We start from the raw sequence: 15,473 nt of genomic DNA, 5'->3' as shown, positions 1-15,473 counted from the left end.
TACAAAAGGCACAATGCCGACATAAGTACAAAAAGACTGACTGTTCTTACTGTCTATGATTTGAACAATTCCTGTGACACTAGTTATAGATTCCGATGCTTCACTTCAAGTATACTGTATCCCTCTGACCTTCTTATTGACGATGAAACACAGAAATTGCATCGGAATTAAATACAAAAGGCACAATGCCGACTTAAGTACAAGAAGACTGACTCTTCTTACTGTCAATGTTTTCTACCATTCCGGTGACATTAGTTATTGAATCCGATGATTCACTTCAGGTTTACTGTATCCCTGTGACCTTCTTATTGACGACGAAACACGTAAATTGCATCGGAATTAAATACATAAGGCACAATGCCGATATAAGTATAAGAAGAATGGGTCTTCTTACTGTCTATGTTTTGAACCATTTCTGTGACACTAGTTTTAGATTCCGATGCTTCACTTCAGGTTTCCTGTGTCCCTCTGACTTCTTTATTGACGATGAAACACAGAAATCGCATCTTAATTAAATACAAAAGGCACAATGCCGACTTAAGTACAAGAAGACTGACTCTTCTTACTGTCAATGTTTCCTACCATTCCGGTGACATTAGTTATAGAATCCGATGATTCACTTCAGGTAACTGTATCCAGCTGACCTTCTTATTGACGATGAAACACAGAAATTGCATCGTAATTAAATACAAAAGGCACAATGCCGACTTAAGTACAAGAAGACTGACTCTTCTTACTGACTATGCTTTGAACCATTCCTGTGACACTAGTTGTAGATTCCGATGCTTCACTTCAGGTTTACTGTATCCCTCTGACCTCTTTATTGACGATGAAACACAGAAATTGCATCGGAATAAAATACAAAAGGCACAATGCCGACTTAAGTACAAAAAGACTGACTGTTCTTAGTGTCTATGATTTGAACAATTCCTGTGACACTAGTTATAGATTCCGATGCTTCACTTCAGGTATAATGTATCCCTCTGACCTTCTTATTGACGATGAAACACAGAAATTGCATCGGAATTAAATACAAAAGGCACAATGCCGACTTAAGTACAAGATAACTGACTCTTCTTACTGACTTTGTTTTGAACCATTCCTGTGACACTAGTTATAGACTCCGATGCTTCACATCAGGTTTACTGTATGCCTCTGATTTGATTATTGACGATGAAACACAGAAATTAAATCTTAATTAAATACAAAAGGCACAATGCCAAATTAAGTACAAGAAGACTGACTGTTCCTACTGTCTATGTTTTGAACCATTCCTGTGACACTAGTTATAGATTCCGATGCTTCACTTCAGGTTTACTGTATCCCTCTGACGCTCTTATTGACGATGAAACATAGAAGTTGCATCCGAATTAAATAGAAAAGGCACAATGCCGACACAAGTACAAGAAGGCTGGCTCTTATTACTGTCTATGTTTTGAAACATTTCTGTGACACTAGTTATAGATTCCGATGCTTCCCTTCAGGTTTACTGCATCCCTCAGACCTTCGTATTGACGAAGAAGCACAGAAATTGCATCGTAATTAGATTCAAAAGGCCCAATGCCGACCTAAGTGCAAGAAAACTGACTCTTCTTACTGTCTATGATTTGAACCATTCCTGTGACACTAGTTATAGATTCCGATACTTCAGTTCAGGTTTACTGTCTCCCTGTGACCTTCTTATTGACGATGAAACACAGAAATTGCATCGGAATTAATTACAAATGGCACAATGCCGACTTATGTACAAGAAAACTGACTCTTCTTACTGTCTATGTTTTGAACCATTCCTTAGACACTAGTTATAGATTCCGATGCTTCACTTCAGGTTTACTGTATTCCTCTGACCTTCTTATTGACGATGAAACACGTAAATTGCATCGGAATTAAATACAAAAGGCACAATGCCGACTTAAGTACAAGAAGACTGACCCTTCTTACTGACTATGTTTTGAACCTTTCCTGTGACACTAGTTATAGATTCCGATGCTTCACTTCAGGTTTACTGTATCCCTCTGACTTTCGTATTGACGATGAAACACAGAAATAGCATCGGAATTAAATACAAAAGGCACAATGCCGACTTAAGTACAATAAGACTGACTCTTCTTAGTGTCTATGTTTTGAACCATTCCTGTGACACTAGTTATAGATTCCGATGCTTCACTTCAGGTTTACTGCATCCCTCTGACCTTCTTATTGACGAAGAATTACAGATATTGCATCGGAATTAATTACAAAAGGCACAATGCCGACATAAGTACAAGAAGACTGACTCTTCTTACTGTCAATACCTTGATCCATTTCTGTAACACTAGTTATAGATTCCGGTGCTTCACTTCAGGTATACTGTATCCCTCTGACCTTCTTATTGACGAAGAAATACAGAAATTGCATCGGAATTAAAAACAAAAGGCACAATGCCGACTCAAGTACAAGAAGACTGGCTCTTCTTACTGTCTATGTTTTGAACCATTTCTGTGACACTAGTTATAGATTCCGATGCTTCACTTCAGGTTTACTGCATCCCTCTGACCTTCTTATTGACGAAGAATTACAGATATTGCATCGGAAATAAATACAAAAGGCACAATGCCGACTTAAGTTCAAGAAGACAGATCCTTCTTACGGTCCATGTTTTGAACCATTCCTGTGACTCTAGTTATAGATTCCGATGCTTCACTTCAGGTTTACTGTATTCCTCTGACCTTCTTATTGACGATGAAACACGTAAATTGCATCGGAATTAAATGCAAAAGGCACAATGCCGACTTAAGAACAAGAAGACTGACTCTTCTTACTGTCAATGCTTTGAACCATTCCTGTGACACTAGTTATAGATTCCGATGCTTTACTTCAGGTTTACTGTATCCCTCTGACCTTCTTATTGACGATCAAACACAGAAAATTCATCGGAATTAAATACAAAAGGCACAATGCCGACTCAAGTACAAGAAGACTGGCTCTTCTTACTGTCTATGTTTTGAGCCCTTCCTGTGACACTAGTTATAGATTCCGATGCTTCACTTCAGGTTTACTGTATCCAGCTGACCTTCTTATTGACGATGAGGCACAGAAATTGCATCAGAATTAAATACAAAAGGCAAAATGCCCACTTAAGTACAAGAAGACTGACTCTTCTTACTGTCAATGTTTTCTACCATTCCGGTGACATTAGTTATAGAATCCGATGATTCACTTCAGGTAACTGTATCCAGCTGACCTTCTTATTGACGATGAAACACAGAAATTGCATCGTAATTATATACAAAAAGCACAATGCCGACTTAAGTACAAGAAGACTGACTCTTCTTACTGTCTATGTTTTGAACCATTCCTGTGACACTAGTTATAGATTCCGATGCTTCACTTCAGGTTTACTGTATCCCTCTGACCTTCTTATTGACGATGAAACATAGAAATAGCATTTTAATTAAATACAAAAGGCACAATGCCGACTTCAGTACAAGAAGACTGACTCTTCTTACTGTCTATGTTTTGAACCATTCCTGTGACTCTAGTTATAGATTCCGATGCTTCATTTCAGGTTTACTGTATCCTTCTGACGATCTTATTGACGAAAAAACACAGAAATTGTATCGGAATTAAACAGAAAAGGCACAATGCCGACTCAAGTACAAGAAGACTGTCTCTTCTTACTGTCTATGTTTTGAACCATTTCTGTGACACTAGTTATAGATTCCGATTCGTCACTTCAGGTTTACTGTATCCCTCTGACCTTCTTATTGACGATGAAACACAGATATTGCATCGGAATTAAATACAAAAGGCACAATGCCGACTTAAGTACAAGAAGAGTGACCCTTCTTACTGTCTATTTTTTGAACCAATCCTGTGACACTAGTTATAAATTCCGATGCTTCACTTCAGGTTTACTGTATCCCTCTGACCTTCTTATTGACAATGAAACACAGAAATTGCTTCGGAATTAAATTCCAAAGGCACAATGCCGACCTTAGTACAAAAAAACTTACTCTTTTTATTGTTTATGTTTTGAACCATTCCTGTGACACTAGTTATAGTTTCCGAAGCTTCATTTCAGGTTTACTGTATCCCTGTGACCCTCTTATTGACGATGAAACACAGAAATTGCATCGGAATTAAATACAAAAGGCACAATAACGACTCAAGTACAAGAAGACTGGCTTTTCTTACTGTCTATGTTTTGAACCATTTCTGTGACACGAGTTATAGATTCCGATGCTTCACTTCAGGTTTACTGTATCCCTCTGACCTTCTTAATGACGAAGAAACACAGATATTGCATCGGAATTAAATACAAAAGGCCCAATGCCGACTTAAGTACAAGAAGAGTGACCCTTCTTACTGTCTATTTTTTGAACCAATCCTGTGACACTAGTTATAAATTCCGATGCTTCACTTCAGGTTTACTGTATCCCTCTGACCTTCTTAATGACGAAGAAACACAGAAATTGCATCGGAATTAAATACAAAAGGCACAATGCCGACTTAAGTACAAGAAAACTGAATCTTCTTACTGTCTATGTTTTGAACCATACCTGTGACACTAGTTATTGATTCCGATGCTTCACTTCAGGTTTACTGTATCCCTCTAAGCTTCTTATTGACGATGAAACACAGAAATTGCATTGGAATTATATACAAAAGGCACAATGCCGACTTAAGTACAAGAAGACTGACTCTTCCTACTGTCTATGATTTGAACCATTCCTGTGACACTAGTTATAAATTTCCGAAGCTTCACTCCAGGTTTACTGTATCCCTTTCACCTTCCTATTCACGATGAAACACAGAAATTGCATCTTATTAAATACAAAAGGCCCAAGGCCGACTTAAGTACAACAACATTGACTCTTCTTACTGACTATGATTTGGAACCATTCCTGTGACACTAGTTATAGATTCCGATGCTTCACTTCAGGTTTACTGTATCCCTCTGACCTTATTATTGACGATGAAACACAGAAATTAAATCTTAATTAAATACAAAAGACACAATGCCGACCCAAGTACAAGAAGACTGGCTCTTATTACTGTCTATGTTTTGAACCATTCCTGTGACACTAGATATAGATTCCGATGCTTCACTTCAGGTTTACTGTGTCCCTCTGACCTTCTTATTGACGAAGAAACACATAGATTGCATCGGAATTAAATACGAAAGGCACAATGCCGACACAAGTACAAGAAGACTGGCTCTCCTTACTGTCTATGTTTTGAACCATTTCTGTGACACTAGTTATAGATTCCGATGCTTCCCTTGAGGTTTACTGTATCCCTCAGACCTTCTTATTGACGAAGAAACACAGAAATTGCATCGTAATAATATTCAAAAGGCCCAATGCCGAATTAAGTACAAGAAAACTGACTCTTCTTACTGTCTATGTTTTGAACCATTCCTGTGACACTAGTTATAGATTCCGATGCTTCACTTCAGTTTTACTGTATCCCTCTGACCTTCTTAATGACGAAAAAACACAGATATTGCATCGGAATTAAATACAAAAGGCACAATGCCGACTCAAGTTCAAGAAGACTGGCTTTTCTTACTGTCTATGTTTTGAACCATTTCTGTGACACTAGTTATAGATTCCGATGCTTCACTTCAGTTTTACTGTATCCCTCTGACCTTCTTAATGACGAAAAAACACAGATATTGCATCGGAATTAAATACAAAAGGCACAACGCTGACTTAAGTACAAGACGACGGACCCTTCTTACTGTCTATGTTTTGAACCATTCCTGTGACACTAGTTGTAGATTCCGATGCTTCACTTCAGGTTTACTGTATGCCTCTGACTTTCGTATTGACGATGAAACACAGAAATTGCATCGGAATAAAATACAAAAGGCACAATGCCGACTTAAGTACAAGATAACTGACTCTTCTTACTGACTATGTTTTGAACCATTACTGTGACACTAGTTATAGATTCCGATCCTTCACATCCGGTTTACTGTATGCCTCTGACCCTATTATTAACGATGAAACACAGAAATTAAATCTTAATTAAATACAAAAGGCACAATGCCGAATTAAGTACAAGAAGACTGACTGTTCCTACTGTCTATGTTTTAAACCATTCCTGTGACACTAGGTATAGATTCCGATGTTTCACTTCAGGTTTACTGTATCCCTCTGACGCTCTTATTGACGATGAAACACAGAAGTTGCATCCGAATTAAATAGAAAAGGCACAATGCCGACACAAGTACAAGAAGGCTGGCTCTTATTACTGTCTATGTTTTGAACCATTTCTGTGACCCTAGTTATAGATTCCGATGCTTCCCTTCAGGTTTACTGCTTCCCTCAGACCTTCTTATTGACGAAGAAGCACAGAAATTGCATCGTAATTATATTCAAAAGGCCCAATGCCGACCTAAGTACAAGAAAACTGACTCTTCTTACTGTCTATGATTTGAACCTTTCCTGTGACACTAGTTATAGATTCTGATGCTTCACTTCAGGTTTACTGTATCCCTCTGACTTTCGTATTGACGATGAAACACAGAAATTGCATCGGAATTAAATACAAAAGGCACAATGCCGACTTAAGTACAAAAAGACTGACTCTTCTTACTGTCTATGTTTTGAACCATTCCTGTGACACTAGTTATAGATTCCGATGCTTCACTTCAGGTTTACTGTATCCCTCTGACCTTCTTATTGACGATGAAACACGTAAATTGCATCGGAATTAAATACAAAAGGCACAATGCCGACTTAAGTACAAGAAGAATGCCTCTTCTTACTGTCTATGTTTTGAACCATTCCTGTGACACTAGTTATAGATTGCGATGCTTCACTTCAGATTTACTGCATCCCTCTCAGCTTCTTATTGACGATGAAACACGGAAATTGCATCGGAATTATTTACAAAAGGCACAATGCCGACATAAGTACAAGAGGACTGACTCTTCTTACTGTCTATGTTTTGAACCATTTCTGTGACACTAGTTATAGATTCCGATGAATCACTTCAGGTATACTGTATCCCTCTGACCTTCTTATTGACGAAGAAATACAGAAATTGCATCGGAATTAAATACAAAAGGCACAATGCCGACTTCAGTTCAAGAAGACAGATCCTACTTACGGTCTATGTTTTGAACCATTCCTGTGACTCTAGCTATAGATTCCGATGCTTCACTTCAGGTTTACTGTATCCCTCTGACCTTCGTATTGACGATGAAACACAGAAATTGCAGCGGAATTAAAAAAAAATTCACAATGCCGACTTAAGTACAAAAAGACTGACTCTACTTACTGTCTATGCTTTGAACCATGCCTGTGACACTAATTATAGATTCCGATGCTTCACTTCAGGGTTACTGTATCCTTGTGAGCTTCTTATTGACGATGAGACACAGAAATTGCATCGGAAATATATACAAAACGCACAATGTCGACTTAAGTACAAGAAGACTGAATCTTCTTACTGTCTATGTTTTGAACCATTCCTGTGACACTAGTTATAGATTCCGATGCTTCACTTCAGGTTTACTGTATCCCTCTGACCTTCTTATTGACGATGAAACACAGAAATTGCATGTTAATTAAATACAAAAGGCACAATGCCGACTTAAGTACAAGAACACTGACTCTTCTTACTGTCATTGGCTTGAACCATTCCTGTGACACTAGTAATAGATTCCCATGCTTCACATCATGTATACTGTTTCCCTCTGACCTTCTTATTGACGATCAAGCACAGAAAATTCATCGGAATTAAATACAAAAGGCACAATGCCGACTTAATTACAAAAAGACTGACTCTTCTTACTGTCTATGTTTGAACCATTCCTGTGGCACTAGTTATAGATTCGGATGCTTCACTTCAGGTTTACTGTATCCCTCTGAGCTTCTTATTGACGATGAAACACAGAAATTGCATCGGAATTATATACAAAAGGCACAATGCCGACTTAAGCACAAGAAAACTGACTCTTCCTACTGTCTATGTTTTGAACCATTCCTGAGTCACTAGTTATAGATTCCGAAGCTTCACTTCAGGTTTACTGTATCCCTTTCACCTTCCTATTGACGATGAAACACAGATATTGCATCTTAATTAAATACAAAAGGCACAATGCCGACTTAAGTACAAGAAGATTGACTCTTCTTACTGACTATGCTGTGAACGATTCCTGTGACACTAGTTGTAGATTCCGATGCTTCACTTCAGGTTTACTGTATCCCTCTGACCTTCTTATTGACGAAGAAACACGTAAATTGCATCGGAATTAAATACAAAAAGCACAATGCCGACTTAAGTATAAGAAGAAAGGGTCTTCTTACTGTCTATGTTTTGAAAAATTCCTGTGACACTAGTTATAGATTCCGATGCTTCACTTCAGGTTTACCGTATCCCACTGACCTTCTTATTGACGATGAAACACAGAAGTTGCATCCTAATTAAATACAAAAGGCACAATGCCGACTCAAGTACCAGAAGACTGGCTCTTCTTACTATGTTGTGAACAATTTCTGTGACACTAGTTATAGATTCCGATGCTTGACTTCAGTTTTACTGTATCCCTCTGACCTTCTTAATGACGAAGAAACACAGATATTGCATCGGAATTAAATACAAAAGGCACAATGCTGACTTAAGTACAAGAAGACCGACCCTTCTTACTGTCTATGTTTTGAACCATTCCTGTGTCACTAGTTATAGATTCCGGTGCTTCACTTCAGGTTTACTGTATCCCTCTGACTTTCGTATTGACGATGAAACACAAAAATTGCATCGGAATAAAATACAAAAGGCACAATGCCGACTTAAGTACAAAAAGACTGACTCTTCTTACTGTCTATGTTTGAACCGTTCCTGTGACACTAGTTATTGATTCCGATGCTTCACTTCAGGTTTACTGTATGCCTCTGACCTTCTGATTGACGATGAAACACAGAAATTGCACCGGAATTAAATACAAAAGGCACAATGCCGACTTAAGTACAAAAAGACTGACTGTTCTTACTGTCTATGTTTTGAACAATTCCTGTGACACTAGTTATAGATTCCGATGCTTCACTTCAGGTATACTGTATCCCTCTGAGATTCTTATTGACGATGAAACACAGAAATTACCTCGGAATTAAATACAAAAGGCACAATGCCGACTTAAGTACAAGAAGACTGACTGTTCCTACTGTCTATGTTTTGAACCATTCCTTTGACACTAGGTATAGATTCTGATGCTTTACTTCAGGTTTACTGTATCCCTCTGACGCTCTTATTGATGATGAAACACAGAAGTTGCATCCGAATTAAGTACAAAAGGCACAATTCCGACCCAAGTTAAAGAAGACTGGCGCTGCTTACTGTCTATGTTTTGAACCATTTCTGTGACACTAGTTATAGTTTCGGATGCTTCCCTTCAGGTTTACTGTATCCCTCAGACCTTCTTATTGACGAAGAGACACAGAAATTGCACCGTAATTATATTCAAAAGTCCCAATGCCGACTTAAGTACAAGAAAACTGACTCTTCTTACTGTCTATGTTTTGAACGATTCCTGTGACACTAGTTATAGATTCCGATGCTTCACTTCAGGTTTACTGTATCCCTCTGACCTTCGTATTGACGATGAAACACAGAAATGGCATCGGAATTAAATACAAAAAGCACAATGCCGACTGAAGTAGAAGAAGACTGGCTCTTCTTACTAACTATGTTTTGAACCATTTCTGTGACACTAGTTATAGATTCAGATGCTTCACTTCAGGTTTACTGTATCCCTCTGACCTTCTTAATGACGAAAAAACACAGATATTGCATCGGAATTAAATACAAAAGGCACAATGCTGACTTAAGTACAAGACGACGGACCCTTCTTACTGTCTATGTTTTGAACCATTCCTGTGACACTAGTTGTAGATTCCGATGCTTCACTTCTGGTTTACTGTATGCCTCTGACTTTCGTATTGACGATGAAACACAGAAATTGCACCGGAATTAAAAAAAAAATTCACAATGCCGACTTAAGCACAAAAAGACTGACTCTACTTACTGTCTATGTTTTGAACCATGCCTGTGACAGTAGTTATAGATTCCGATGCTTCGCTTCAGGGTTACTGTATCCTTGTGAGCTTCTTATTGACGATGAAACACAGAAATTGCATCGGAAATATATACAAAAGGCACAATGTCGACTTAAGTACAAGAAGACTGACTCTTCTTACTGTCTATGTTTTGAACCATTCCTGTGACACTAGTTATAGATTCCGATGCTTCACTTCAGGTTTACTGTATCCCTCTGACCTTCTTATTGACGATGAAACACGTAAATTGCATCGGAATTAAATACAAAATCACAATGCCGACTTAAGAACAAGAGACTGCCCCTTCTTATTGTCTATGTTTTGAACCATTCCTGTGACACTAGTTATAGATTCCGATGCTTCACTTCAGATTTACCGTATCCCTCTGGGCTTCTTATTGACGATGAAACACAGAAATTGCATCGGAATTATTTACAAAAGGCACAATGGCGACATAAGTAGAAGAAGACTGACTCTTCTTACTGTCAATGCTTTGAACCATTCCTGTGACACTAGTTATAGATTCAGATGCTTCACATCAGGTTTACTGTATCCCTCTGACCTTATTATTGACGATGAAACACAGAAATTAAATCTTAATTAGATACAAAAGGCACAATGCCGAATTAAGTACAAGAAGACTGACTCTTCCTACTGTCTATGTTTTGATCCATTCCTGTGACACTAGTTATAGATTCCGATGCTTCACTTTAGGTTTACTGTATCCCTCTGACGCTCTTATTGATGATGAAACACAGAAGTTGCATCCGAATTAAGTACAAAAGGCACAATTCCGACCCAAGTTAAAGAAGACTGGCGCTGCTTACTGTCTATGTTTTGAACCATTTCTGTGACACTAGTTATAGTTTCGGATGCTTCCCTTCAGGTTTACTGTATCCCTCAGACCTTCTTATTGACGAAGAGACACAGAAATTGCACCGTAATTATATTCAAAAGTCCCAATGCCGACTTAAGTACAAGAAAACTGACTCTTCTTACTGTCTATGTTTTGAACGATTCCTGTGACACTAGTTATAGATTCCGATGCTTCACTTCAGGTTTACTGTATCCCTCTGACCTTCGTATTGACGATGAAACACAGAAATGGCATCGGAATTAAATACAAAAAGCACAATGCCGACTGAAGTAGAAGAAGACTGGCTCTTCTTACTAACTATGTTTTGAACCATTTCTGTGACACTAGTTATAGATTCAGATGCTTCACTTCAGGTTTACTGTATCCCTCTGACCTTCTTAATGACGAAAAAACACAGATATTGCATCGGAATTAAATACAAAAGGCACAATGCTGACTTAAGTACAAGACGACGGACCCTTCTTACTGTCTATGTTTTGAACCATTCCTGTGACACTAGTTGTAGATTCCGATGCTTCACTTCTGGTTTACTGTATGCCTCTGACTTTCGTATTGACGATGAAACACAGAAATTGCATCGGAATAAAATACAAAAGGCACAATGCCGACTTAAGTACAAGATAACTGACTCTTCTTACTGACTATGTTTTGAACCATTACTGTGACACTAGTTATAGATTCCGATCCTTCACATCCAGTTTACTGTATGCCTCTGACCTTATTATTAACGATGAAACACAGAAATTAAATCTTAATTAAATACAAAAGGCACAATGCCGAATTAAGTACAAGAAGACTGACTGTTCCTACTGTCTATGTTTTAAACCATTCCTGTGACACTAGGTATAGATTCCGATGCTTCACTTCAGGTTTACTGTATCCCTCTGACGCTCTTATTGACGATGAAACACAGAAGTTGCATCCGAATTAAATAGAAAAGGCACAATGCCGACACAAGTACAAGAAGGCTGGCTCTTATTACTGTCTATGTTTTGAACCATTTCTGTGACCCTAGTTATAGATTCCGATGCTTCCCTTCAGGTTTACTGCTTCCCTCAGACCTTCTTATTGACGAAGAAGCACAGAAATTGCATCGTAATTATATTCAAAAGGCCCAATGCCGACCTAAGTACAAGAAAACTGACTCTTCTTACTGTCTATGATTTGAACCTTTCCTGTGACACTAGTTATAGATTCTGATGCTTCACTTCAGGTTTACTGTATCCCTCTGACTTTCGTATTGACGATGAAACACAGATATTGCATCGGAATTAAATACAAAAGGCACAATGCCGACTTAAGTACAAAAAGACTGACTCTTCTTACTGTCTATGTTTTGAACCATTCCTGTGACACTAGTTATAGATTCCGATGCTTCACTTCAGGTTTACTGTATCCCTCTGACCTTCTTATTGACGATGACACACGTAAATTGCATCGGAATTAAATACAAAAGGCACAATGCCGACTTAAGTACAAGAAGAATGCCTCTTCTTACTGTCTATGTTTTGAACCATTCCTGTGACACTAGTTATAGATTCCGATGCTTCACTTCAGATTTACTGCATCCCTCTCAGCTTCTTATTGACGATGAAACACGGAAATTGCATCGGAATTATTTACAAAAGGCACAATGCCGACATAAGTACAAGAGGACTGACTCTTCTTACTGTCTATGTTTTGAACCATTTCTGTGACACTAGTTATAGATTCCGATGATTCACTTCAGGTATACTGTATCCCTCTGACCTTCTTATTGACGAAGAAATACAGAAATTGCATCGGAATTAAATACAAAAGGCACAATGCCGACTTCAGTTCAAGAAGACAGATCCTACTTACGGTCTATGTTTTGAACCATTCCTGTGACTCTAGTTATAGATTCCGATGCTTCACTTCAGGTTTACTGTATCCCTCTGACCTTCGTATTGACGATGAAACACAGAAATTGCAGCGGAATTAAAAAAAAAATTCACAATGCCGACTTAAGTACAAAAAGACTGACTCTACTTACTGTCTATGCTTTGAACCATGCCTGTGACACTAGTTATAGATTCCGATGCTTCACTTCAGGGTTACTGTATCCTTGTGAGCTTCTTATTGACGATGAGACACAGAAATTGCATCGGAAATATATACAAAAGGCACAATGTCGACTTAAGTACAAGAAGACTGACTCTTCTTACTGTCTATGTTTTGAACCATTCCTGTGACACTAGTTATAGATTCCGATGCTTCACTTCAGGTTTACTGTATCCCTCTGACCTTCTTATTGACGATGAAACACAGAAATTGCATGTTAATTAAATACAAAAGGCACAATGCCGACTTAAGTACAAGAACACTGACTCTTCTTACTGTCATTGGCTTGAACCATTCCTGTGACACTAGTAATAGATTCCCATGCTTCACATCATGTATACTGTTTCCCTCTGACCTTCTTATTGACGATCAAGCACAGAAAATTCATCGGAATTAAATACAAAAGGCACAATGCCGACTTAATTACAAAAAGACTGACTCTTCTTACTGTCTATGTTTGAACCATTCCTGTGGCACTAGTTATAGATTCGGATGCTTCACTTCAGGTTTACTGTATCCCTCTGAGCTTCTTATTGACGATGAAACACAGAAATTGCATCGGAATTATATACAAAAGGCACAATGCCGACTTAAGCACAAGAAAACTGACTCTTCCTACTGTCTATGTTTTGAACCATTCCTGAGTCACTAGTTATAGATTCCGAAGCTTCACTTCAGGTTTACTGTATCCCTTTCACCTTCCTATTGACGATGAAACACAGATATTGCATCTTAATTAAATACAAAAGGCACAATGCCGACTTAAGTACAAGAAGATTGACTCTTCTTACTGACTATGCTGTGAACGATTCCTGTGACACTAGTTGTAGATTCCGATGCTTCACTTCAGGTTTACTGTATCCCTCTGACCTTCTTATTGACGAAGAAACACGTAAATTGCATCGGAATTAAATACAAAAAGCACAATGCCGACTTAAGTATAAGAAGAAAGGGTCTTCTTACTGTCTATGTTTTGAAAAATTCCTGTGACACTAGTTATAGATTCCGATGCTTCACTTCAGGTTTACCGTATCCCACTGACCTTCTTATTGACGATGAAACACAGAAGTTGCATCCTAATTAAATACAACAGGCACAATGCCGACTCGAGTACCAGAAGACTGGCTCTTCTTACTATGTTGTGAACAATTTCTGTGACACTAGTTATAGATTCCGATGCTTGACTTCAGTTTTACTGTATCCCTCTGACCTTCTTAATGACGAAGAAACACAGATATTGCATCGGAATTAAATACAAAAGGCACAATGCTGACTTAAGTATAAGAAGACCGACCCTTCTTACTGTCTATGTTTTGAACCATTCCTGTGCCACTAGTTATAGATTCCGGTGCTTCACTTCAGGTTTACTGTATCCCTCTGACTTTCGTATTGACGATGAAACACAAAAATTGCATCGGAATAAAATACAAAAGGCACAATGCCGACTTAAGTACAAAAAGACTGACTCTTCTTACTGTCTATGTTTGAACCGTTCCTGTGACACTAGTTATTGATTCCGATGCTTCACTTCAGGTTTACTGTATCCCTCTGACCTTCTGATTGACGATGAAACACAGAAATTGCACCGGAATTAAATACAAAAGGCACAAGGCCGACTTAATTACAAGATATCTGACTCTTCTTACTGACTATGATTTGAACCATTCCTGTGACACTAGTTATAGATTCCGATGCTTCACATCAGGTTTACTGTATGCCTCTGACCTTATTATTGACGATGAAACACAGAAATTAAATCTTAATTAAATACAAAAGGCACAATGCCGAATTAAGTACAAGAAGACTGACTCTTCCAACTGTCTATGTTTTGAACCATTCCTGTGACACTAGTAATAGATTCCGATGCTTCACTTCAGGTTTACTGTATCCCTCTGACGCTCTTATTGACGATGAAACACAGAAGTTGGATCCGAATTAAATACAAAAGGCACAATGTCGACCCAAGTACAAGAAGACTGGCTCATCTTACTGTCTAAGTTTTGAACCATTCCTGTGACACTAGTTATAGATTCCGATGCTTCAGTTCAGGTTTACTGTCTCCCTGTGACCTTCTTATTGACGATGAAACACAGAAATTGAATCGGAATTAAATACAAAAGGCACAATGCCGATATAAGTATAAGAAGAATGGGTCTTCTTATTGTCTATGTTTTGAACCATTCCTGTGACACTAGTTATAGATTCCGATGCTTCACTTCTGGTTTACCGTATCCCTCTGACCTTCTTATTGACGATGAAACACAGACGTTGCATCCTAATTGAATACAAAAGGCACAATGCCGACTCAAGTACAAGAAGACTGGCTCTTCTTACTGTCTATGTTTTGAACCATTTCTGTGACACTAGTTATAGATTCCGATGCTTGACTTCAGTTTTACTGTATCCCTCTGACCTTCTTAATGACGAAAAAACACAGATATTGCATCGGAATTAAATACAAAAGA

This window comes from Schistocerca piceifrons, unplaced genomic scaffold, assembly GCF_021461385.2.
Source record: "Schistocerca piceifrons isolate TAMUIC-IGC-003096 unplaced genomic scaffold, iqSchPice1.1 HiC_scaffold_2179, whole genome shotgun sequence".
In the NCBI taxonomy this organism is placed as follows: Eukaryota; Metazoa; Arthropoda; class Insecta; order Orthoptera; family Acrididae; genus Schistocerca; species Schistocerca piceifrons.
This window is presented reverse-complemented; position numbering follows the sequence as displayed.